Source organism: Rattus norvegicus, chromosome 6, assembly GCF_036323735.1.
Source record: "Rattus norvegicus strain BN/NHsdMcwi chromosome 6, GRCr8, whole genome shotgun sequence".
Lineage (NCBI taxonomy): Eukaryota > Metazoa > Chordata > Mammalia > Rodentia > Muridae > Rattus > Rattus norvegicus.
The window spans coordinates 134466911-134490717 of NC_086024.1; the positions used below are offsets into that span (position 1 = coordinate 134466911).

At 39.2% G+C, this 23807-nt stretch overlaps 1 long non-coding RNA gene, 14 other non-coding genes and 4 pseudogenes across 16 annotated transcripts in view; all 19 read left to right on the plus strand.

Moving 5' to 3' along the window:
- Positions 1–23807, plus strand: part of LOC102555254 (uncharacterized) — a 209357-nt gene that overhangs the window by 117292 nt on the left and 68258 nt on the right. Inside the window, exons 1-4 of one of the 2 annotated variants that reach the window (XR_010052363.1) lie at positions 14475–15358; positions 16167–16246; positions 16939–17020; positions 18126–23399. This is a non-coding gene — a long non-coding RNA (uncharacterized LOC102555254). Of the gene's footprint in view, positions 16247–16938; positions 17021–18125; positions 23400–23807 lie in introns of those variants that run through there. The other variant, XR_010052362.1, reaches the window with a different exon arrangement.
- LOC120093352 (small nucleolar RNA SNORD113/SNORD114 family) lies at positions 528–616 on the plus strand. The gene has a single exon (XR_005486443.1). It is a non-coding gene; the product is annotated as a small nucleolar RNA SNORD113/SNORD114 family (small nucleolar RNA).
- LOC134479545 (small nucleolar RNA SNORD113/SNORD114 family) lies at positions 1424–1504 on the plus strand. The gene has a single exon (XR_010052913.1). It is a non-coding gene; the product is annotated as a small nucleolar RNA SNORD113/SNORD114 family (small nucleolar RNA).
- LOC120093345 (small nucleolar RNA SNORD113/SNORD114 family) lies at positions 2310–2403 on the plus strand (annotated as a pseudogene).
- Positions 3209–3297, plus strand: LOC134479554 (small nucleolar RNA SNORD113/SNORD114 family). Its single transcript, XR_010052922.1, has one exon. It is a non-coding gene; the product is annotated as a small nucleolar RNA SNORD113/SNORD114 family (small nucleolar RNA).
- LOC134479546 (small nucleolar RNA SNORD113/SNORD114 family) lies at positions 4105–4185 on the plus strand. Its single transcript, XR_010052914.1, has one exon. It is a non-coding gene; the product is annotated as a small nucleolar RNA SNORD113/SNORD114 family (small nucleolar RNA).
- On the plus strand, positions 4990–5074 carry LOC134479532 (small nucleolar RNA SNORD113/SNORD114 family). Its single transcript, XR_010052900.1, has one exon. It is a non-coding gene; the product is annotated as a small nucleolar RNA SNORD113/SNORD114 family (small nucleolar RNA).
- On the plus strand, positions 5882–5962 carry LOC134479547 (small nucleolar RNA SNORD113/SNORD114 family). The gene has a single exon (XR_010052915.1). It is a non-coding gene; the product is annotated as a small nucleolar RNA SNORD113/SNORD114 family (small nucleolar RNA).
- Positions 6769–6853, plus strand: LOC120093351 (small nucleolar RNA SNORD113/SNORD114 family). The gene has a single exon (XR_005486442.1). It is a non-coding gene; the product is annotated as a small nucleolar RNA SNORD113/SNORD114 family (small nucleolar RNA).
- LOC134479548 (small nucleolar RNA SNORD113/SNORD114 family) lies at positions 7662–7742 on the plus strand. Its single transcript, XR_010052916.1, has one exon. It is a non-coding gene; the product is annotated as a small nucleolar RNA SNORD113/SNORD114 family (small nucleolar RNA).
- Positions 8551–8637, plus strand: LOC134479519 (small nucleolar RNA SNORD113/SNORD114 family). The gene has a single exon (XR_010052887.1). It is a non-coding gene; the product is annotated as a small nucleolar RNA SNORD113/SNORD114 family (small nucleolar RNA).
- On the plus strand, positions 9438–9530 carry LOC120093355 (small nucleolar RNA SNORD113/SNORD114 family; annotated as a pseudogene).
- On the plus strand, positions 10336–10416 carry LOC134479549 (small nucleolar RNA SNORD113/SNORD114 family). The gene has a single exon (XR_010052917.1). It is a non-coding gene; the product is annotated as a small nucleolar RNA SNORD113/SNORD114 family (small nucleolar RNA).
- On the plus strand, positions 11222–11312 carry LOC120093339 (small nucleolar RNA SNORD113/SNORD114 family; annotated as a pseudogene).
- LOC134479550 (small nucleolar RNA SNORD113/SNORD114 family) lies at positions 12120–12200 on the plus strand. The gene has a single exon (XR_010052918.1). It is a non-coding gene; the product is annotated as a small nucleolar RNA SNORD113/SNORD114 family (small nucleolar RNA).
- LOC120093336 (small nucleolar RNA SNORD113/SNORD114 family) lies at positions 13007–13096 on the plus strand (annotated as a pseudogene).
- Positions 13903–13986, plus strand: LOC120093322 (small nucleolar RNA SNORD113/SNORD114 family). The gene has a single exon (XR_005486426.1). It is a non-coding gene; the product is annotated as a small nucleolar RNA SNORD113/SNORD114 family (small nucleolar RNA).
- LOC120093370 (small nucleolar RNA SNORD113/SNORD114 family) lies at positions 14793–14873 on the plus strand. The gene has a single exon (XR_005486459.1). It is a non-coding gene; the product is annotated as a small nucleolar RNA SNORD113/SNORD114 family (small nucleolar RNA).
- On the plus strand, positions 15680–15760 carry LOC120093392 (small nucleolar RNA SNORD113/SNORD114 family). The gene has a single exon (XR_005486470.1). It is a non-coding gene; the product is annotated as a small nucleolar RNA SNORD113/SNORD114 family (small nucleolar RNA).

The window sequence follows — 23807 nt, forward strand, 5'->3', positions numbered from 1 at the left end:
ATTGATAGCTCAAGCAAGGGATCGGATAGAAGAGAAGTTATCAAGGCAGATAGATGTAAATTATGGATGAGTAAAGAGAAAGTTAATCTATTTGTCATTTTTTTTTCTGCATTTTACTCTCAGAATAGATAACTCCAAGGTGATCTCCAAGTTCTTCCTCAGTCTTGAGGTGTGGGATCCCGGTGTGTGTCAGCAGTATTTTGAGAGTGTGAGTTCATCTATTTTCTTCAGATCGATTTTTGTCTTGCATGTATTCCCTCTTCCGACATAATTTAGTATCTTATGAGAGCAACTGTAGACAGTGGTTCAATAAGGAACGCATACGAAAAAAATATGTTCCATGAACCGATTCCTATGAAGAGAGTGCAATGACAGAGGTAGTGAACACTGCCAAAGATGCTCTAGAGTTTAAAGTCCAGTCAAGCATTTGGTGGTTAATGATAGTTTTAAATGGAAATCAAACCAGCACTACTAGTGATCAGCCGTTCAATAAATGCAGCACAATTTAGAGCCTGGGTGGATGATGTTGGATCATTGATGAACAAAAAAAAAAAAAACATCTGGGAGTCCTCTGAGACATCCATGATGACCACAACATTGGGAGTCTGAGGTCCACATCATAATCTATGCACTGCATGCTGGGATCCTGGTGAGAGATGTTAGAAATAGACTAATTTGAATAAGGAGTTTACATGTAGATTAATTAAAATTGGGAAATCGTGTCCACTGACACATAATCCCATAAGAAGAGTGCCAATCATTTTGACCGGGGAGAACTTAGCCAGAAACGATGACAGAGGAATCCCCATAAGCCATGGAAAATCATTGTCTATGTTCCTGTTGACGTCAGAGTCATGGTGGTTTTATGGGTCAGGAAGAGCCAATCCAAGTGGATTGATAGCTCAAGCAAGGGATTGGATAGAGGAGAAGTGATCAGGGCAGATAGCTGTAAATTATGGATGAGTAAAGAGAAAGTTAATCTTTTTGTCATTTTTTTTCTGCCTTTTACTCCCAGGATACATACCTCCAAGGTGATTTCAGAGTTCTTCCTCAGTCCTGAGGTTTGGGATTCCCGGTTTGTGTCAGTAGAATTGCCAGAGTGTGAGTTCATCCTATTTTCTTCAGTTCGATTTTTTTTCTTGCATGTAATGCCTCTTCCCCTATGAGTTGGTTATCTTGGGAGAGCAACTGTAGACAGTGGTTAAATAAGGAACGCATACGAAAAATATATGTTCCATGAACTGATACCTATGAAGAGTGTGCAATGACAGAGGTAATGACCTTTGCCAAAGATGCTCTCGAGTTTAAAGTCCACTCAAGCATCTGGTAGTTAATGTTAGTTTTCAATGGAATCTAACCAGCACTACTAGTGTTCAGCTTCTCAATAAATGCAGCACAGTTTAGAGCCTGGGGGGGATGATGTTGGATCATTGATGACCATAAAAGATGTGGGAGTCGTCTGAAACATGCATGATGACCACAACATTGCGAGTCTGAGGTCCACATCATAATCTATGCACTGCATGCTGGGATCCTGGTGAGAGATGTTAGGAACAGTCTACTTTGAGCATGGAGTTTTAATGTAGATTAAAGAAAAAATTGGAAATTGTGTCTACTAAGACATAATCCCATAGGAAGAGTGCTAATCATCTTGATTGGGTAGTATCTGAGTCAGAAACGATGACAGAGGGATCACAATAAGCCATGGAAAGTCATTGTCTATGTTCCTGGTGAGGTCAGAGTCATGGGCTTTGATGTGTCAGGAAGAGCTAATCCAATTGGATTGATAGTTCAAGCAAGGGATTGGATAGAGGAGAAGTGATCAAGGCAGATAGATGTAAATTATGGATGAGTAAAGAGAAAGTTAATCTTTTTGTCATTTTTTTCTGCATTTTACTCTCAGAATAGATACCTCCAAGGTGATCTCCAAGTTCTTCCTCAGTATTGAGTTTTGGGATTCCGGTTTGTGTCAGTAGAATTGTGAGAGTGTGAGTTCATCCTATTTTTTTCAGAACGATTTTTTTCTTGCATGTATTCCCTCTACCGGTATGAATTTAGTATCTTGGGAGAGCATCTGTAGACAGTGGTTCAATAAGGAACGCCTAAGAAAATAATATGTTCCATGAACCGATTTCTATGAAGAGTGTGCAATGACAGAGGTAGTGACCACTGCCAAAGGTACTCTAGAGTTTAAAGTCCACTCAAGCATCTGGTAGTTAATGTTAGTTTCCAATGGAAATCTTACCAGCAGTACTAGTGATCAGCTGCTCAATAAATGCAGCACAATTTAGAGCCTGGGTGGATGATGTTGGATCATTGATGACCAAAAAAAAAAAAAAAAAATCATCTGGGAGTCCTCTGAGACATCCATGATGACCACAACATTGGGAGTCTGAGGTCCACATCATAATCTATGCACTGCATGCTGGGATACTGGTTAGAGATGTTAGAAATAGTCCAATTTCAACAAGGAGTTTACATGTAGATTAATTAAAATTTGGAAATCGTGTCTACTGACACATAATCCCATAAGTAGAGTGCTAATAATTTTGACCGGAGAGATCTGAGCCAGAAACGATGACAGAGGAATCCCCATAAGCCATGGAAAATCATTGTCTATGTTCCTGTTGACGTCAGAGTCATGGGTGTTTTATGGGTCAGGAAGAGCCAATCCAAGTGGATTGATAGCTCAAGCAAGGGATTGGATAGAGGAGAAGTGATCAGGGCAGATAGCTGTAAATTATGGATGAGTAAAGAGAAAGTTAATCTTTTTGTCATTTTTTTTCTGCCTTTTACTCCCAGAATACATACCTCCAAGGTGATCTCCAAGTTCTTCCTCAGTCTTGAGGTTTGGGATTCCCGGTTTTTGTCAGTAGAATTGTGAGAGTGTGAGTTCATCCTATTTTCTCAAGAACGATTTTTTTTCTTGCATGTATTCCCTCTTCCGATATGAATTTAGTATCTTGGGAGAGCAACTGTAGACAGTAGTTCAATAAGGAACGCATATGAAAAAAAATATGTTCAAACCGATTCCTATGAAGAGTATGCAATGACAGAGGTAGTGACCACTGCCAAAGATGCTCTAGAGTTTAAAGTCCAGTCAAGCATTTGGTCGTTAATGTTAGTTTTAAATGGAAATCTAACCAGCACTACTAGTGATCAGCTGTTCAATAAATGCAGCACAATTTAGAGCCTGGGTGGATGATGTTGGATCATTGATGACCAAAAAAAAAAAAAAAATCTGGGAGTCCTCTGAAAATTCCATGATGACCACAACATTGGGAGTCTGAGGTCCACATCATAATCTATGCACTGCATGCTGGGATCCTGGTGAGAGACGTTAGAAATAGACTAATTTGAATAAGGAGTTTACATGTAGATTAATTAAAATTGGGAAATCGTGTCCACTGACACATAATCCCATAGGAAGAGTGCCAATCATTTTGACTGGGGATAACTTAGCCAGAAACGATGACAGAGGAATCCCCATAACACATGGAAAATCATTGTCTATGTTCCTGTTGACGTCAGAGTCATGGTGGTTTTATGGGTCAGGAAGAGCCAATCCAAGTGGATTGATAGCTCAAGCAAGGGATTGGATAGAGGAGAAGTGATCAGGGCAGATAGCTGTAAATTATGGATGAGTAAAGAGAAAGTTAATCTTTTTGACATTTTTTTTCTGCCTTTTACTCCCAGAATACATACCTCCAAGGTGATTTCAGAGTTCTTCCTCAGTCCTGAGGTTTGGGATTCCCGGTTTGTGTCAGTAGAATTGCGAGAGTGTGAGGTCATCCTATTTTCTTCAGTATGATTTTTTTTCTTGCATGTAATGCCTCTTCCCCTATGAGTTGATAATCTTGGGAGAGCAACTGTAGACAGTGGTTAATTAAGGAACGCATACGAAAAATATATGTTCCATGAATTGATCCCTATGAAGAGTGTGGAATGACACAGGTAATGACCTTTGCCAAAGATGCTCTAGAGTTTAAAGTCCACTCAAGCATCTGGTAGTTAATGTTAGTTTTCAATGGAATCTAACCAGCACTACTAGTATTCAGCTTCTCAATAAATGCAGCACAGTTTAGAGCCTGGGGGGGATGATGTTGGATCATTGATGACCATAAAAGATGTGGGAGTCGTCTGAAACATGCATGATGACCACAACATTGCGAGTCTGAGGTCCACATCATAATCTATGCACTGCATGCTGGGATCCTGGTGAGAGATGTTAGGAACAGTCTACTTTGAACATGGAGTTTACATGTAGATTAATTAAAATTGGGAAATCGTGTCCACTGACACATAATCCCATAAGAAGAGTGCCAATCATTTTGACCGGGGAGAACTTAGCCAGAAACGATGACAGAGGAATCCCCATAACACATGGAAAATCATTGTCTATGTTCCTGTTGACGTCAGAGTCATGGTGGTTTTATGGGTCAGGAAGAGCCAATCCAAGTGGATTGATAGCTCAAGCAAGGGATTGGATAGAGGAGAAGTGATCGAGGCAGATAGATGTAAATTATGGATGAGTAAAGAGAAAGTTAATCTTTTTGTCATTTTTTTCTGCACTTTACTCTCAGAATAGATACCTCCAAGGTGATCTCCAAGTTCTTCCTCAGTCTTGAGGTTTGGGATTCCCGGTTTGTGTCATAGAATTGTGAGAGTGTGAGTTCATCCTATTTTCTTCAGAACGATTTTTTTCTTGCATGTATTCCGTCTACCGGTATGAATTTAGTATCTTGGGAGAGCAACTATAGACAGTGGTTCAATAAGGAACGCCTATGAAAATAGTATGTTCCATGAACCTATTTCTATGAAGAGTATGCAATGACAGAGGTAGTGACCACTGCCAAAGGTGCTCTAGAGTTTAAAGTCCACTCAAGCATCTGGTAGTTAATGTTAGTTTTCAATGGAAATCTGACCAGCACTACTAGTGATCAGCTGTTCAATAAATGCAGCACAATTTAGAGCCTGGGTGGATGATGTTGGATCATTGATGACCAGAAAAAAATCATCTGGGAGTCCTCTGAGACATCCATGATGACAAAAACATTGGGAGTCTGAGGTCCACATCATAATCTATGCACTGCATGCTGGGATACTGGTTAGAGATGTTAGATATAGTCCAAGGATTTCAACAAGGAGTTTACATTTAGATTAATTAAAATTTGGAAATCGTGTCTACTGACACATAATCCCATAAGTAGAGTGCAAATCATTTTGACCGGGGAGATCTGAGCCAGAAACGATGACAGGGAATCCCCATAAGCCATGGAAAATCATTGTCTATATTCCTGGATGACGTCAGAGTCATAGGTTTTGATATGTCAGGAACACCCATCCAATGGGATTGATAGCTCAAGCAAGGGATCGGATAGAGGAGAAGTGATCAGGGCAGATAGCTGTAAATTATGGATGAGTAAAGAGAAAGTTAATCTTTTTGTCATTTTTTTTCTGCCTTTTACTCCCAGAATACATACCTCCAAGGTGATTTCAGAGTTCTTCCTCAGTCCTGAGGTTTGGGATTCCCGGTTTGTGTCAGTAGAATTGCGAGAGTGTGAGTTCATCCTATTTTCTTCAGTATGATTTTTTTCCTTGCATGTAATGCCTCTTCCCCTATGAGTTGATAATCTTGGGAGAGAAACTGTAGACAGTGGTTAATTAAGGAACGCATACGAAAATATATGTTCCATGAACTGATACCTATGAAGAGTGTGCAATGACAGAGGTAATGACCTTTGCCAAAGATGCTCTAGAGTTTAAAGTCCACTCAAGCATCTGGTAGTTAATGTTAGTTTTCAATGGAATCTAACCAGCACTACTAGTGTTCAGCTTCTCAATAAATGCAGCCCAGTTTAGAGCCTGGGGGGGATGATGTTGGATCATTGATGACCATAAAAGATGTGGGAGTCGTCTGAAACATGCATGATGACCACAACATTGCGAGTCTGAGGTCCACATCATAATCTATGCACTGCATGCTGGGATCCTGGTGAGAGATGTTAGGAACAGTCTACTTTGAACATGGAGTTTTAATGTAGATTAAAGAAAAAATTGGAAATTGTGTCTACTAAGACATAAACCCATAGGAAGAGTGCTAATCATCTTGACCGGGTAGTATCTGAGTCAGAAACGATGACAGAGGAATCCCCATAAGCCATGGAAAGTCATTGTCTACATTCCTGGTGCCGACAGAGTCATGGGTTTTGATGTGTCAGGAAGAGCCAATCCAATTGGATTGATAGTTCAAGCAAGGGATTGGATAGAGGAGAAGTGATCAAGGCAGATAGATGTAAATTATGGATGAGTAAAGAGAAAGTTAATCTTTTTGTCATTTTTTTCTGCACTTTACTCTCAGAATAGATACCTCCAAGGTGATCTCCAAGTTCTTCCTCAGTCTTGAGGTTTGGGATTCCCGGTTTGTGTCAGTAGAATTGTGAGATTGTGAGTTCATCCTATTTTCTTCAGAACGATTTTTTTCTTGCATGTATTCCGTCTACCGGTATGAATTTAGTATCTTGGGAGAGCAACTATAGACAGTGGTTCAATAAGGAACGCCTATGAAAATAGTATGTTCCATGAACCTATTTCTATGAAGAGTATGCAATGACAGAGGTAGTGACCACTGCCAAAGGTGCTCTAGAGTTTAAAGTCCACTCAAGCATCTGGTAGTTAATGTTAGTTTTCAATGGAAATCTGACCAGCACTACTAGTGATCAGCTGTTCAATAAATGCAGCACAATTTAGAGCCTGGGTGGATGATGTTGGATCATTGATGACCAGAAAAAAATCATCTGGGAGTCCTCTGAGACATCCATGATGACAAAAACATTGGGAGTCTGAGGTCCACATCATAATCTATGCACTGCATGCTGGGATACTGGTTAGAGATGTTAGATATAGTCCAAGGATTTCAACAAGGAGTTTACATTTAGATTAATTAAAATTTGGAAATCGTGTCTACTGACACATAATCCCATAAGTAGAGTGCAAATCATTTTGACCGGGGAGATCTGAGCCAGAAACGATGACAGGGAATCCCCATAAGCCATGGAAAATCATTGTCTATATTCCTGGATGACGTCAGAGTCATAGGTTTTGATATGTCAGGAACACCCATCCAATGGGATTGATAGCTCAAGCAAGGGATCGGATAGAGGAGAAGTGATCAGGGCAGATAGCTGTAAATTATGGATGAGTAAAGAGAAAGTTAATCTTTTTGTCATTTTTTTTCTGCCTTTTACTCCCAGAATACATACCTCCAAGGTGATTTCAGAGTTCTTCCTCAGTCCTGAGGTTTGGGATTCCCGGTTTGTGTCAGTAGAATTGCGAGAGTGTGAGTTCATCCTATTTTCTTCAGTATGATTTTTTTCCTTGCATGTAATGCCTCTTCCCCTATGAGTTGATAATCTTGGGAGAGAAACTGTAGACAGTGGTTAATTAAGGAACGCATACGAAAAATATATGTTCCATGAACTGATACCTATGAAGAGTGTGCAATGACAGAGGTAATGACCTTTGCCAAAAATGCTCTAGAGTTTAAAGTCCACTCAAGCATCTGGTAGTTAATGTTAGTTTTCAATGGAATCTAACCAGCACTACTAGTGTTCAGCTTCTCAATAAATGCAGCCCAGTTTAGAGCCTGGGGGGGATGATGTTGGATCATTGATGACCATAAAAGATGTGGGAGTCGTCTGAAACATGCATGATGACCACAACATTGCGAGTCTGAGGTCCACATCATAATCTATGCACTGCATGCTGGGATCCTGGTGAGAGATGTTAGGAACAGTCTACTTTGAACATGGAGTTTTAATGTAGATTAAAGAAAAAATTGGAAATTGTGTCTACTAAGACATAAACCCATAGGAAGAGTGCTAATCATCTTGACCGGGTAGTATCTGAGTCAGAAACGATGACAGAGGAATCCCCATAAGCCATGGAAAGTCATTGTCTACATTCCTGGTGCCGTCAGAGTCATGGGTTTTGATGTGTCAGGAAGAGCCAATCCAATTGGATTGATAGTTCAAGCAAGGGATTGGATAGAGGAGAAGTGATCAAGGCAGATAGATGTAAATTATGGATGAGTAAAGAGAAAGTTAATCTTTCTGACATTTTTTTTCTCTGCATTTTACTCTCAGAATAGATACCTCCAAGGTGATCTCCAAGTTCTTCCTCAGTCTTGAGGTTTGGCATTCCCGGTTTTTGTCAGTAGAATTGTGAGAGTGTGAGTTCATCCTATTTTCTCAAGAACGATTTTTTTTCTTGCATGTATTCCCTCTTCCGGTATGAATTTAGTATCTTGGGAGAGCAACTGTAGACAGTAGTTCAATAAGGAACGCATATGAAAAAAAATATGTTCAAACCGATTCCTATGAAGAGTATGCAATGACAGAGGTAGTGACCACTGCCAAAGATGCTCTAGAGTTTAAAGTCCAGTCAAGCATTTGGTAGTTAATGTTAGTTTTAAATGGAAATCTAACCAGCACTACTAGTGATCAGCTGTTCAATAAATGCAGCACAATTTAGAGCCTGGGTGGATGATGTTGGATCATTGATGACCAAAAAAAAAAAACATCTGGGAGTCCTCTGAGACATCCATGATGACCACAACATTGGGAGTCTGAGGTCCACATCATAATCTATACACTGCTTGCTGGGATACTGGTTAGAGATGTTAGATATAGTCCAATTTCATCAAGGAGTTTACATGTAGATTAATTAATATTTGGAAATCGTGTCTACTGACACATAATCCCATAAGTAGAGTGCAAATCATTTGACCGGGGAGGTCTGAGCCAGAAACGATGACAGAGGAATCCCCATAAGCCGTGGAAATCATTGTCTATATTCCTGGATGACGTCAGAGTCATGGGTTTTGATGTGTCAGGAAGACCCATCCAATGGGATTGATAGCTCAAGCAAGGGATCGGATAGAGGAGAAGTGATCAAGGCAGATAGATGTAAATTATGGATGAGTAAAGAGAAAGTTAATCTATTTGTCATTTTTTTTTCTGCATTTTACTATCAGAATAGATACCTCCAAGGTGAACTCCAAGTTCTTCCTCAGTCTTTAGGTGTGGGATCCCGGTGTGTGTCAAGAGTATTTTGAGAGTGTGAGTTCATCTATTTTCTTCAGATCGATTTTTTTCTTGCATGTATTCCCTCTTCCGGCATAATTTAGTATCTTGGGAGAGCAACTGTAGACAGTGGTTCAATAAGGAAAGCATACGAAAAAATATGTTCCATGAACCGATTCCTATGAAGAGAGTGCAATGACAGAGGTAGTGAACACTGCCAAAGATGCTCTAGAGTTTAAAGTCCAGTCAAGCATTTGGTAGTTAATGTTAGTTTTAAATGGAAATCTGACCAGCACTACTAGTGATCAGCTGTTCAATAAATGCAGCACAATTTAGAGCCTGGGTGGATGATGTTGGATCACTGATGACAAAAAAAAAAAAAAAAAAACATCTGGGAGTCCTCTGAGACATCCATGATGACCACAACATTGGGAGTCTGAGGTCCACATCATAGTCTATGCATTGCATGCTGGTATCCTGGTGAGAGATGTTAGAAATAGACTAATTAGGATAAGGAGTTTACATGTAGATTAATTAAAATTTGGAAATCGTGTCTACTGACACATAATCCCATAAGAAGAGTGCCAATCATTTTGACCGGGGAGAACTTAGCCAGAAACGATGACAGAGGAATCCCCATAAGCCATGGAAAATCATTGTCTATGTTCCTGGTGACGTCAGAGTCATGGGTTTTGATGTGTCAAGAAGAGCCAATCCAATTGGATTGATAGCTCAAGCAAGGGATTGGATAGAGGAGAAGTGATCAAGGCAGATAGCTGTAAATTATGGATAGGTAAAGAGAAAGTTAATCTTTTTGTCATTTTTTTTCTGCATTTTACTCTCAGAATAGATACCTCCAAGGTGATCTCCAAGTTCTTCCTCAGACTTGAGGTTTGGGATTCCCGGTGGTGTCAGCACAATTGCCAGAGTGTGAGTTCATCCTATTTTCTTCAGTATGATTTTTTTTCTTGCATGTAATGCCTCTTCCCGTATGAGTTGATAATCTTGGGAGAGCAACTGTAGACAGTGGTTAAATAAGGAACGCATACGAAAAATATATGTTCCATGAACTGATACCTATGAAGAGTGTGCAATGACAGAGGTAATGACCTTTGCCAAAGATGCTCTAGAGTTTAAAGTCCACTCAAGCATCTGGTAGTTAATGTTAGTTTTCAATGGAATCTAACCAGCACTACTAGTGTTCAGCTTCTCAATAAATGCAGCACAGATTAGATCCTGGGGGGGATGATGTTGGATCATTGATGACCATAAAAGATGTGGGAGTCGTCTGAAACATGCATGATGACCACAACATTGCGAGTCTGAGGTCCACATCATAATCTATGCACTGCATGCTGGGATCCTGGTGAGAAATGTTAGGAACAGTCTACTTTGAGCATGGAGTTTTAATGTAGATTAAAGAAAAAATTGGAAATTGTGTCTACTAAGACATAATCCCATAGGAAGAGTGCTAATCATCTTGATCGGGTAGTATCTGAGTCAGAAACGATGACAGAGGGATCCCAATAAGCCATGGAAAGTCATTGTCTATGTTCCTGGTGACGTCAGAGTCATGGGCTTTGATCTGTCAGGAAGAGCCAATCCAATTGGATTGATAGTTCAAGCAAGGGATTGGATAGAGGAGAAGTGATCAAGGCAGATAGATGTAAATTATGGATGAGTAAAGAGAAAGTTAATCTTTTTGTCATTTTTTTTCTGCATTTTACTCTCAGAATAGATACCTCCAAGGTGATCTCCAAGTTCTTCCTCAGTATTGAGTTTTGGGATTCCGGTTTGTGTCAGTAGAATTGTGAGAGTGTGAGTTCATCCTATTTTTTTCGGAACGATTTTTTTCTTGCATGTATTCCCTCTACCGGTATGAATTTAGTATCTTGGGAGAGCATCTGTAGACAGTGGTTCAATAAGGAACGCCTAAGAAAATAATATGTTCCATGAACCGATTTCTATGAAGAGTATGCAATGACAGAGGTAGTGACCACTGCCAAAGGTGCTCTAGAGTTTAAAACCACTCAAGCATCTGGTAGTTAATGTTAGTTTTCAATGGAAATCTAACCAGCAGTACTAGTGATCAGCTGCTCAATAAATGCAGCACAATTTAGAGCCTGGGTGGATGATGTTGGATCATTGATGACCAAAAAAAAAAAAAAATCATCTGGGAGTCCTCTGAGACATCCATGATGACCACAACATTGGGAGTCTGAGGTCCACATCATAATCTATGCACTGCATGCTGGGATACTGGTTAGAGATGTTAGAAATAGTCCAATTTCAACAAGGAGTTTACATGTAGATTAATTAAAATTTGGAAATCGTGTCTATTGACACATAATCCCATAAGTAGAGTGCAAATCATTTTGACCGGAGAGATCTGAGCCAGAAACGATGACAGAGGAATCCCCATAAGCCATGGAAAATCATTGTCTATGTTCCTGTTGACGTCAGAGTCATGGTGGTTTTATGGGTCAGGAAGAGCCAATCCAAGTGGATTGATAGCTCAAGCAAGGGATTGGATAGAGGAGAAGTGATCTGGGCAGATAGCTGTTAATTATGGATGAGTAAAGAGAAAGTTAATCTTTTTGTCATTTTTTTTCTGCCTTTTACTCCCAGAATACATACCTCCAAGGTGATTTCAGAGTTCTTCCTCAGTCCTGAGGTTTGGGATTCCCGGTTTGTGTCAGTAGAATTGCGAGAGTGTGAGTTCATCCTATTTTCTTCAGTATGATTTTTTTTCTTGCATGTAATGCCTCTTCCCCTATGAGTTGATAATCTTGGGAGAGAGACTGTAGACAGTGGTTAATTAAGGAACGCATACGAAAAATATATGTTCCATGAACTGATACCTATGAAGAGTGTGCAATGACAGAGGTAATGACCTTTGCCAAAGATGCTCTAGAGTTTAAAGTCCACTCAAGCATCTGGTAGTTAATGTTAGTTTTCAATGGAATCTAACCAGCACTACTAGTGTTCAGCTTCTCAATAAATGCAGCACAGATTAGATCCTGGGGGGGATGATGTTGGATCATTGATGACCATAAAAGATGTGGGAGTCGTCTGAAACATGCATGATGACCACAACATTGCGAGTCTGAGGTCCACATCATAATCTATGCACTGCATGCTGGGATCCTGGTGAGAGATGGTAGGAACAGTCTACTTTGAACATGGAGTTTTAATGTAGATTAAAGAAAAAATTGGAAATTGTGTCTACTAAGACATAAACCCATAGGAAGAGTGCTAATCATCTTGACCGGGTAGTATCTGAGTCAGAAACGATGACAGAGGAATCCCCATAAGCCATGGAAAGTCATTGTCTACGTTCCTGGTGCCGTCAGAGTCATGGGTTTTGATGTGCCAGGAAGAGCCAATCCAATTGGATTGATAGCTCAAGCAAGGGATTGGATAGAGGAGAAGTGATCAAGGCAGATAGATGAAAATTATGGATGAGTAAAGAGAAAGTTAATCTTTCTGTCATTTTTTTTTCTGCATTTTACTCTCAGAATAGATACCTCCAAGGTGATCTCCAAGTTCTTCCTCAGTCTTGAGGTTTGGGATTCCCGGTTTTTGTCAGTAGAATTGTGAGAGTGTGAGTTCATCCTATTTTCTCAAGAACGATTTTTTTTCTTGCATGTATTCCCTCTTCCGGTATGAATTTAGTATCTTGGGAGAGCAGCTGTAGACAGTAGTTCAATAAGGAACGCATACGAAAAAAAATATGTTCAAACCAAATCCTTGTAGAGTATGCAATGACAGAGGTAGTGACCACTGCCATAGATGCTCTAGAGTTTAAAGTCCACTCAAGCATCTGGTAGTTAATGTTAGTTTTAAATGGAAATCTAACCAGCACTACTAGTGATCAGCGGCTCAATAAATGCAGCACAATTTAGAACCTGGGGGGATGATGTTGGATCATTGATGACCAAAAAAAAAATAAAACATCTGGGAGTCCTCTGAGACATCCATGATGACCACAACATTGGGAGTCTGAGGTCCACATCATAATCTATACACTGCATGCTGGGATACTGGTTAGAGATGTTAGATGTAGTCCAATTTCAACAAGGAGTTTACATGTAGATTAATTAATATTTAGAAATCGTGTCTACTGACACATAATCCCATATGTAGAGTGCAAATCATTTTGACCGGGGAGATCTGAGCCAGAAACGATGACAGAGGAATCCCCATAAGCCATGGAAAATCATTGTCTATATTCCTGGATGACGTCAGAGTCATGGGTTTTGATGTGTCATGAAGAGCCATCCAATTGGATTGATAGCTCAAGCAAGGGATCGGATAGAGGAGAAGTGATCAAGGCAGATAGATGTAAATTATGGATGAGTAAAGAGAAAGTTAATCTCTTTGTCATTTTTTTTTCTGCATTTTACTCTCAGAATAGATACCTCCAAGGTGATCTCCACGTTCTTCCTCAGTCTTGAGGTTTGGGATTCCCGGTTTGTGTCAGCACAATTGTGAGAGTGTGAGTTCATCCTATTTTCTTGAGAACGATTTTTTTCTTGCATGTATTCCCTCTTCCGGTATGAATTTAGTATCCTGGGAGAGCATCTGTAGACAGTGGTTCAATAAGGAACGCCTAAGAAAGTAATATGTTCCATGAACCGATTTCTATGAAGAGTGTGCAATGAAAGAGGTAGTGATCACTGCCAAAGATGCTCTAGATTTTAAAGTCCACTCAAGCATCTGGTACTTAATGTTAGTTTTCAATGGAAATCTAACCAGCAGTACTAGTGATCAGCTGCTCAATCAATACAGCACAATTTAGAGCCTGGGTGGATGATGTTGGATCATTGATGACCAAAAAAAATCATCTGGGAGTCCTCTGAGACATCCATGATGACCACAACATTGGGAGTCTGAGGTCCACATCATAATCTATGCACTGCATGCTGGGATCCTGGTTAGAGATGTTAGAAATAGACTAATTTGAATAAGGAGTTTACATGTAGATTAATTAAAATTTGGAAATCGTGTCCACTGACACATAATCTCATAAGAAGAGTGCCAATCATTTTGACCGGGGAGAACTTAGCCAGAAACGATGACAGAGGAATCCTATAAGCCATGGAAAATCATTGTCTATGTTCCTGTTGACGTCAGAGTCATGGTGGTTTTATGGGTCAGGAAGAGCCAATCCAAGTGGATTGATAGCTCAAGCAAGGGATTGGATAGAGGAGAAGTGATCAGGGAGATAGCTGTAAATTATGGATGAGTAAGAGAAAGTTAATCTTTTTGTCATTTTTTTTCTGCCTTTTACTCCCAGAATACATACCTCCACGGTGATTTCAGAGTTCTTCCTCAGTCCTGAGGTTTGGGATTCCCGGTTTGTGTCAGTAGAATTGCCAGAGTGTGAGTTCATCCTATTTTCTTCAGTTTGATTTTTTTTCTTGCATGTAATGCCTCTTCCCCTATGAGTTGATTATCTTGGGAGAGCAACTGTAGACAGTGGTTAAATAAGGAACGCATACGAAAAATATATGTTCCATGAACTGATACCTATGAAGAGTGTGCAAGGACAGAGGTAGTGACCATTTCCAAAGATGCTCTAGAGTTTAAAGTCCACTCAAGCATCTGGAAGTTAATATTAGTTTTCAATGGAAATCTAACCAGCACTACTAGTGTTCAGCTTCTCAATAAATGCAGCACAGTTTAGAGCCTGGGGGAGAATGATGTTGGATCATTGATGACCATAAAAGATGTGGGAGTCGTCTGAAACATGCATGATGACCACAACATTGCGAGTCTGAGGTCCACATCATAATCTATGCACTGCATGCTGGGATCCTGGTGAGAGATGTTAGGAACAGTCTACTTTGAGCATGGAGTTTTAATGTAGATTAAAGAAAAAATTGGAAATTGTGTCTACTAAGACATAATCCCATAGGAAGAGTGCTAATCATCTTGACCGGGTAGTATCTGAGTCAGAAACGATGACAGAGGAATCCCCATAAGCCATGGAAAGTCATTGTCTATGTTCCTGGTGACGTCAGAGTCATGGGTTTTGATGTGTCAGGAAAAGCCAATCCAATTGGATTGATAGCTCAAGCAAGGGATTGGATAGAGGAGAAGTGATCAAGGCAGATAGATGTAAATTATGGATGAGTAAAGAGAAAGTTAATCTTTTTGTCATTTTTTTCTGCACTTTACTCTCAGAATAGATACCTCCAAGGTGATCTCCAAGTTCTTCCTCAGTCTTGAGGTTTGGGATTCCCGGTTTGTGTCAGTAGAATTGTGAGAGTGTGAGTTCATCCTATTTTCTTCAGAACGATTTTTTTCTTGCATGTAATGCCTCGTCTCCCATTAGTTTAGTATCTTGGGAGAGCAACTGGAGACAGTAGCTCAATAAGGAACGCATACAAAAAAAATATGTTCCGTGAACCAATTCCTATGAAGACTGTGCAATGACAGAGGTAGTGACCACTGTCCAAGATGCTCTAGAGTTTAAAGTCCACTCAAGCATCTGGTAGTTAATGTTAGTTTTCAATGGAAATCTAACCAGCACTACTAGTGATCAGCTGCTGAATAAATGGAGCACAATTTAGAGCCTGGGGGGATGATATTGGATCATTGATGACCATAAAAGATGTGGGAGTCGTCTGAAACATGCATGATGACCACAACACTGCGAGTTTTAGGTCCACATCATAATCTATGCACTGCATGCTGGGATCCTGGTGAGAGATGTTAGAAATAGACTACTTTGAACAAGGAGTTTACATGTAGATTAATTAAAATTTGGAAATCGTGTCTAATAAGACATAATCCCGTAGGAAGCTTGCTAATCATCTTGACCAGGTAGTATCTGAAATCCGAAATGATGACAGAGGAATCCCCATAAGCCATGGAAAATCATTGGCTATGTTCCTGGTGACGTCAGAGTCATGGGGGATTGATGTGTCAGGAAGGGCCAATCCAAGTGGATTGATAGCTCAAGCAAGGGATTGGACGGAGGAGTAGTGATCAAGGCAGATAGCTGTAAATTATGTATTAGTAAATAGAAAGTTAATCTTTTTGTCATTTTTTTTCTACATTTTACTCTCTGAAAAGATACCTCCAAGGTGACTTCCAAGTTCTTCCTCAGTCCAGAGGTTTTGGTTTCTCAGTTTGAGTAAGCAGAATGGGAGAGTGTGAGTTCATCCTATATTCTTCTGTATGGTTGTGGATGACTTAAGGATCTTGTTCCTAACCCTTTTTGACTCCTAGTCCCCTACATGTTATTAGGGAAATGGCAGGGTAATTAATCAATACGTGTAGAAATGTATTGTAGTTGACCTATTTTGTATCAATAGTGACCACCATGTTTACAGTTCTGTATGTCTGAAGTCTACCCTGTATTTTAACAGTGGTCCTCCTCACAGATGTGAGAATAGAGGCAGCATTGTATCCTTGTAGATAGTATTAATGGATACACATGTATAAAAATATAAATAAGAATTGTTCTGGGTTGGGGATTTAGCTCAGTTGTAGAGCACTTGCCTAGCAAGTGCAAGGCCCTGGGTTCGGTCCCCAGCTCCGAAAAAAAGAAAAAAGAGAAGAAGAAAAAAAAAGAATTGTGGTGATATTCAAATTATAGAATAAGGATGAATGTAATTTTGCTATACAGTAGACATATTTGTTTTGTTTTGTTTTTTTTTATCAGTAGCTCCAATGTATTTTCTCGGATGACATGGCCTGTAGACTTAACGGCTAATGTTCTAATTTTGACTTAGTAAAATATTCGTTGCCATTCTGTTTCTGAAGAGTGAGTAGACATGACTAGATAATTTATAGGTAAGTTGATGAGTCAGTGGCATCTCGTTTTGTTCTTGTCTGTTCTCAGAGAGGCCCACTTCAGATCAACGAGTGGATCCTGTCTCAACCTAAGCTCTAAGGTTGCTTGTGCTGTTAGGGTCACAGCTACAGTGAGTGACAATTACAGTAATACTTTTTTAATGTCTTTTTTTAGATGACGGTACATGTAGAGATTCAGTGTGCTTAGCATGATCAGGGATAGGCTCTTGTCACCAAACTAGTTACCACTACCTACAATCTATACACATCAAATACCAGATGTCTTGGACTTAAAAGTCCAAAGAGAGGGGGAACTTTGGTAACTGCCTCTCTTGGTGATAGTCCTGTAGTAAGTTGGTGAAAAGATACAAGAGTTTTGTGATTAATTTTGTTCTTCATGGACTTTGATATTATTGTTACAATTTCATATATTAAAATTAGAAAAAGTCAATGAACAAATGTAAATACTGATATTTAAGCATTATTCTATTATAAAAATGTCACAAAGGAAGAAAATCTATCAACATAAGTTCATAATATTGAAACCAGTTTAGGGTGACTCGGGGACTGATGCAGTTGATAGTTCAGTAGTAGAGCCCTTGTCTTGGATGTGTGAGGCCCTGGGCTCTATCCTCAGTACCACAAAATTAAAAAAATAAAGAAAGATAATATCTAAGAGTGTTATTTTTTTTGGCTAATGATTTAAAAAAAAATGAGAGATGGCTCAGTGGTTAAGAGCACTGACTGCACTTCCAGAGGTCCCGAGTTCAATTCCCAACAACCACATGGTGCTCACAACCAGCTGTAATGGGATCTTCTGGTTTCTGAGGACAGCTACAGTGTACTGATAAATAATAAATAAACAAATCTTTTTTTTAAAAGTAGTACATGGAGTACTAGTTATGAATATGAATAGACAAATGAATAGTCAATATAATCAGCATGCATATAGTATTTATTTTTGTTAGAGAAGCTAATGCACATCCGAACAATCGATAAAAATTGAGGCAAGGCCAGTGAGAGCACTGTATCATCTTTTCAAACCTCCTTTTCACTTCATTCCCTTACTTATCAATGTATCAAAGATGGCGGTGGTTGCCTCTTTGTTTGGCACATTGAAACCAATTAGAGTAATAATGTCTCATTTGCTTATATAGGCAATTTCTAAAATTATTCCCACTAACCTTGGAACACTCAGTCCTAACTGAGATGTCTCCATCAAATCCCTCCCTTCAGGGCCCAGGAACCCTCTGGAAGAGGAGGTGGAAAAAGTGTAAGAGCCAATTGGAACGGAAGACAGCAAGGAAACACGGCCTTCTAGACCCAAGATGACCAATGTACCTATGAACTCACAGAGCCTGGGGCAGCATGCACTGGACCTGCAGAGGTCTAAGCCAGATGTGCTCTCAGCACTCAGAGGGGAACTGAACCCCATTCTACATTGATAATCCAGAAGCTTTCCCCAGTTGATAAACTCTGTCAAAGGAAAAACTAGTTTTCTCCAATGGAGTCTCACTGGACATATAAACCACCCTTAAGAGCAGGCTCCACAGCCCTGATGGCCAACATGCAATGAACGTGATGGCATTTCTAGAGGGTTTTGTGACTCACAGTGCTTTGTCTGGGTACTTTTTTCACGCTACAGATATTTTTTATATATAGTTTGGTCTCTAATTGTAAGTGTCTCAGTGTCTGAGTGAGTTTCTTGTGATTTTCTTGGGCTCTTTTTTTCCTGTAATGCTTTGCTCATTTTTACTTCTTCTTCTTCTCCTCCTCCCCTTCATTTTAGATGCCTGTTTCTATTCTAATGTAAGATGAATAAATGGGTGTGGATTTGGAGGGGTGAAATAGGGGGTGGGTGAGGGGAAACTGTAATACAAATATATTATACAAAAATACATTTTAATAAAAAAGTATTTCCTCTATGACTAAAGAGGTGTGAAGTACAATTATTGAGAGTGAGTGGAAGGATCAATGGAAAATATAAATCAATTCATGGGCGAGTGGGTGCTTGCCTCATTGTATCAACCACACCCTGAGATAAAAGATATTAAGAGCAGAAAAGACTGTGGGATGGGGATGGATTTGACCCCAACACGTTATATGCATGCCTGAATCCTTACTAATAATTTTCAAAGAAAAATAGCACTAATTATTTTACTATCAAAAGAAAATAATAGTTAAGGGGTAGTGTCTTTTAGCTAAGAAATATGCATGATGTACCTACCTGTTTCGAGCAACATGGGGATGAAGCTCATTAAGCAGTATAGCACTTGCCGTATATCCACAAGTCCCTGGTTCTATCCCCAGCACTCAAAAAGAAATTGGTCATTGGTCAAAGTATACCTTCTTTTCATTGAACGTACCAATATCCATAAACTCTATTAAATATAATTGAACAAAGGAGCCATGGTGAATATAGAATTGGTCTACATTCTTACATAGGTCAGTCCACATTTGAATGCTTATGGGTCATCAGGGAGATATGTATTGCTACAGCACATGAGGCCTAGACATGAAAAGCTAGCCCAAGTTCATTTCAGTTTGTGGGAGGATAGTAGTCTGTAGACTTCGGATTATTCACAGGGAGCTAGTGGGTTAATTCGTAAACAAGGCTGGAGGATAAGAATTGAATTTACCAGAACTCTGGATCAATATTGCTGCTGGCATGAGTCACAGGTGGTCTGGAGCACCGAAGCCCTCAGATTAAAAACAATTATAACTTCTGCCTACTCCAGAATGAATGTGATAAATAGATTTGGTGTTTGGTAAGGATCTCGTCTCAGTTTGCTTTTCACAGGTTTTGATTATTTTGCGGTCAGGAAATCAATATGAGAAAGTACAATCAGAACACTTTGTGGGGCGCATTACAGAGGTATGTTTTTTTTTATGGTGAGTAATTTTAAAATATGAAGAATCAATGTACAACAATAAGTTAGTAAAGATAAGGGATTACAATTTCATCCAATGATAATAACATGAGAACAAACACTAATTATTAACACTATTAATGCTAATAGCTTAAAGGATAAATTTTCAGAGTTGTTTCTTGTGTTTAACAGTGATGGCTGATCCTCTTGCATTTTGCAAATGGAAGTTCAATGTTGTCTTGTTAATAGACTCTGAAATACACATGAAGCTAAAGCAGTTACATCCAAGTGACCCAGTAATACCAGGGGTAATGGAATAAATCTCTCAATTGTCTCAGTATTTGTTCCAGTGTGTGGTAAGGTTGAGGCTACACTGGGTTCTCTGAGGTCTTGCCATTGTCCACAATAAGTAAGGACTGTGTTTGTGCCCATTCCTCATGTATAGAGCACAACAGTAAGGACAGTTGACGTGAACTTGCACTCAAGCTAGAGATATGACAAAAAGCATATGGAAAAATACATTGTTTTTTTTTTATAACTGAGTTTTCATCATTGATAGCTATTGTTGTATTGTTATTAGAGATTTATGAACTAATCAATTTTCAAACTAAGTAAGAATGTCAAGAAATGTACTCAACCCAGTGCTCCTGATGTTGGGATGTTAATCCCACAGTGAGTCACTGTATGAAGCTGTCAGGTCCAGGATAGGCAGGGTAAAATGTATCATTTCTGCTTGAAGAGCTCTTAGCCATGGATGCTAGGAATGTCCCAGGACCTTTTCCTTAGATAGTTTTTTATTCAGTTATAGTCTTGTAATGTAATTAGATAAATGTGACTACTACAGTAGACATAAAAATACAGACAAAGAGTGTGAAGCCATTCAAATATGTAGCAAAGTCAGAAAAGTATGTAAATACATTACTTTAAATTCATATTCATGAAAGTAACTTCATGGATGAATGTGGACTGTGCCTTAATCTCCTTTTAACTATGTTTTGCTTTTGACATCCTAGGATGAACATGTGACCTGGCTTCTGTGTCCTGCAAGTTTCTGGCCTGACCCTTACTCCTAATGGTAGGAACATTCTGTCCAATAGAAAACAGTTCTTGGTTTAGATTTTTAAACATATACTCATTGTAACATTTGAAATGAGCGTAGATATAATTTTCAAAAGTCAACCATGGTCTAAGGGATGAATAGGGGTTGTATAAAATAACTTCTAGATAGCAATGAGGATAATTGATGTGGAGGGGCTTATTCAATTAGAAACTAATTCCAAAGACAAATGGCCTTCGGGTAGAGCCTTTGTGATTAATTCATTTATTATCCATAAATCAATGTGCCAATCAATAAAAATGTTAGGTGAGAATGAAGATAGACCAGAGATGGTGTCTCAGTGGCACGGGACATCTTCATTATCAATACAGGCTGCGGCTCAGATTGAACTCGCTCAGTTCCTGTCCTGTTACTGACCCTGCAGAGAAAGGTTAGGACTATACAATGATCTTGTTTCATACTCACAGCATATGCTTGGGCAGCCAGAGGACAACTTCTGGGAGCCCATTCTCTCCTTCCAGTCTCTGGGTCCCTGAGATTGGACTAAGGTCATCCAGGACCCTGTTTTATTTGGTATTCACATGTTTCGTTTGGCCAAAATAAATTATTTAGAGACCAGCAAGCATAAAGTAAATAAACCAAAGCATTGCCCTCCCATGAAAATATGCAAGGAAGCATGAAATGTTAATGTAAACTGTGAATATTGATGTGTGTCAAGAACAAGTGTGGGCCCAAGATCCAATCACACATATGGTGTACTGAAATATCATGCTTATGGATCAGAGCCACAAATGCAGACACACGGAGAGATGGTCATTTTCATATAGGTGTTTATGACATGAAATGTTTAATTGCTATCTGAATGAAATAATGAGTGAAGTGGTGGAAAGAAGACTCTTTGCCGGGGGGTTCTTTCTTCTTTCTCACTTTCTTTGTCTTTTCTCCAAGGAAGGATGCTTTACAGCTCCTGGAGGACCCAGCCATGCTGTTTGCTTCGTGGGCGGAGGGCATAGAAACTAAGGTGAGGAAAATTAAAGTTTATGTCCTTTCAAGTTTTTCTTAAATCATTTATTAAATTATCAGAAGCGTAACATAGGTTCCACAAGGCCAACTGGGAAAAATGATGAATATAGAATTAGCCTGGAATAATTCCATTTATGAATTCATTGATGGTAATCGAGGAACATGATATGAGTATCATAAATGATCCTAAAGGCATGAAGAATATTCATCACTCAGGTTTTATGAATCATTGTTTTTAAAATTAGGACCATTGAATTAATTACTTCTTTAATAAACACATGTCAATGAGTGTGAACAGAAGAGGTTCTAGTCCAGACTAATGAGGGTGGCGCAGGGCTTATGATATATGAAGCGTGTTATGTGTCTGACATGCTGAGGTCCATTTATATACATAAAACCATGAATTTTACTAGCAAATATGCTCAGTCCAAATGTATTTTTTCTTTAAGGATGGTAGACACAAAAAACAATTCAGCTGTGATGGTTTTCCTTAGAGATGATTAGCAAGTATTTCCATACCTCACAAGGGATGGCATGACAGGGATGTGAGGGGCAGCTTGATAACTCAGTGATGTCTTCCCTAAGTGTGTTAATTGTTTAATAATGCAGTATGGTGATTAGTCATAGAAGAACCTGTTACAACAAGTGATTGCAGATCTAGATGATAAGCAGGGTCTTGCCTCTAAGTTTCTAACCATTGCATTGATTTTATTAGTGAATTAGTTATTAGTGAATTAGTAAATTGTGTAGTAATCACATGAAGGAGGAGGTCTGGCCCAGGACCATTCTTAAACTGGTCACATGTAAGTCAGTAAGGATGAATAATTTATGTGTGGAACTGTAAGGCACAATCATGTAGACAACTTTCAGGAACACACGAGGACGTTATTCCCACTTTTGTGTTCTTGAATAAAAAAAATTTTTAAAGCAATAATATTTAAAATGTATCCCTTGAAAATATTGTACATGTATATAGTACATCTAGGTCATATCCACCTCCAACTCCCTCCCTCTAGTTTTCCCTCTGCCCCCTAAACACAACTTATGCCCAACTTCATATCTTTTCTTTATAAAAGTTTCTGTTTCTAAAGGTATAACTCATTTAGCCTGATTAATGTTGCGTGTAGGCACATGGGACTGAGGACATCCACTGGGGCATGGACAGCCTACGTGTGACTTTAAATACATCCCCAGACTTCTTTTAATGTAGCTGCTATTGAATAAATAAACCCATGAATTAACAAGAAATGAGAAGTATGGTACTATGCGTTGTTTCGGCGCACAGTAAGGAAAAAATGCTGATCGGAGTTATCCTGTTGCTCTTCAGATGAGGATAGGAATCGCTACCAGCCCCAGTTAATGATTTGTGTCAGGAGCAGGCTTCTGTAGCGTGTTGGTAGAAAACTGAGTAGATAGCACATTAATGGATACCTACAGGACTGTGTCAGCAAACAACTAAACAACAGATTAATGAAAACCTGTTCTTTTCTTTCCCTTCTATCCTCCGCCCTCTTCACTGCTGAACCACGGGTTGACACTGAGATCATACGTCAGACTCCTGTGAGTAACTAAGGTCTTGCATTGATTGGGGGCAGTTGTTTTTACACCTTCTTGGTACTTTTGATTTGTATGAAATGTGAAGAGTCCTATTGCCAGAGAGCAATAGAATTTGAGGTGTTGCAATGCCTGGTGAAGAACAGAGCTGGGGTTCATCAGCTAAGGATAGAATACAAGGGTTTTGCATGTCTTGGCCTTGGGATTTGGGAATCATGTATTTATTTCAGTGGAATCAGTGAAGAAATCATTTGTTCACTGACAGTGCAATAGTAAATGGGGAGAGGGAAACTTAAACATGGACCGACAATAACTGTTGGTTTGGTTTGAATTGTAGCAATGATGTCCATATAGAAGAGAATCTAGCCAATTGTCTGTCTTTCAGGTGGACAGGTAATCTCAATGTTGACTTTG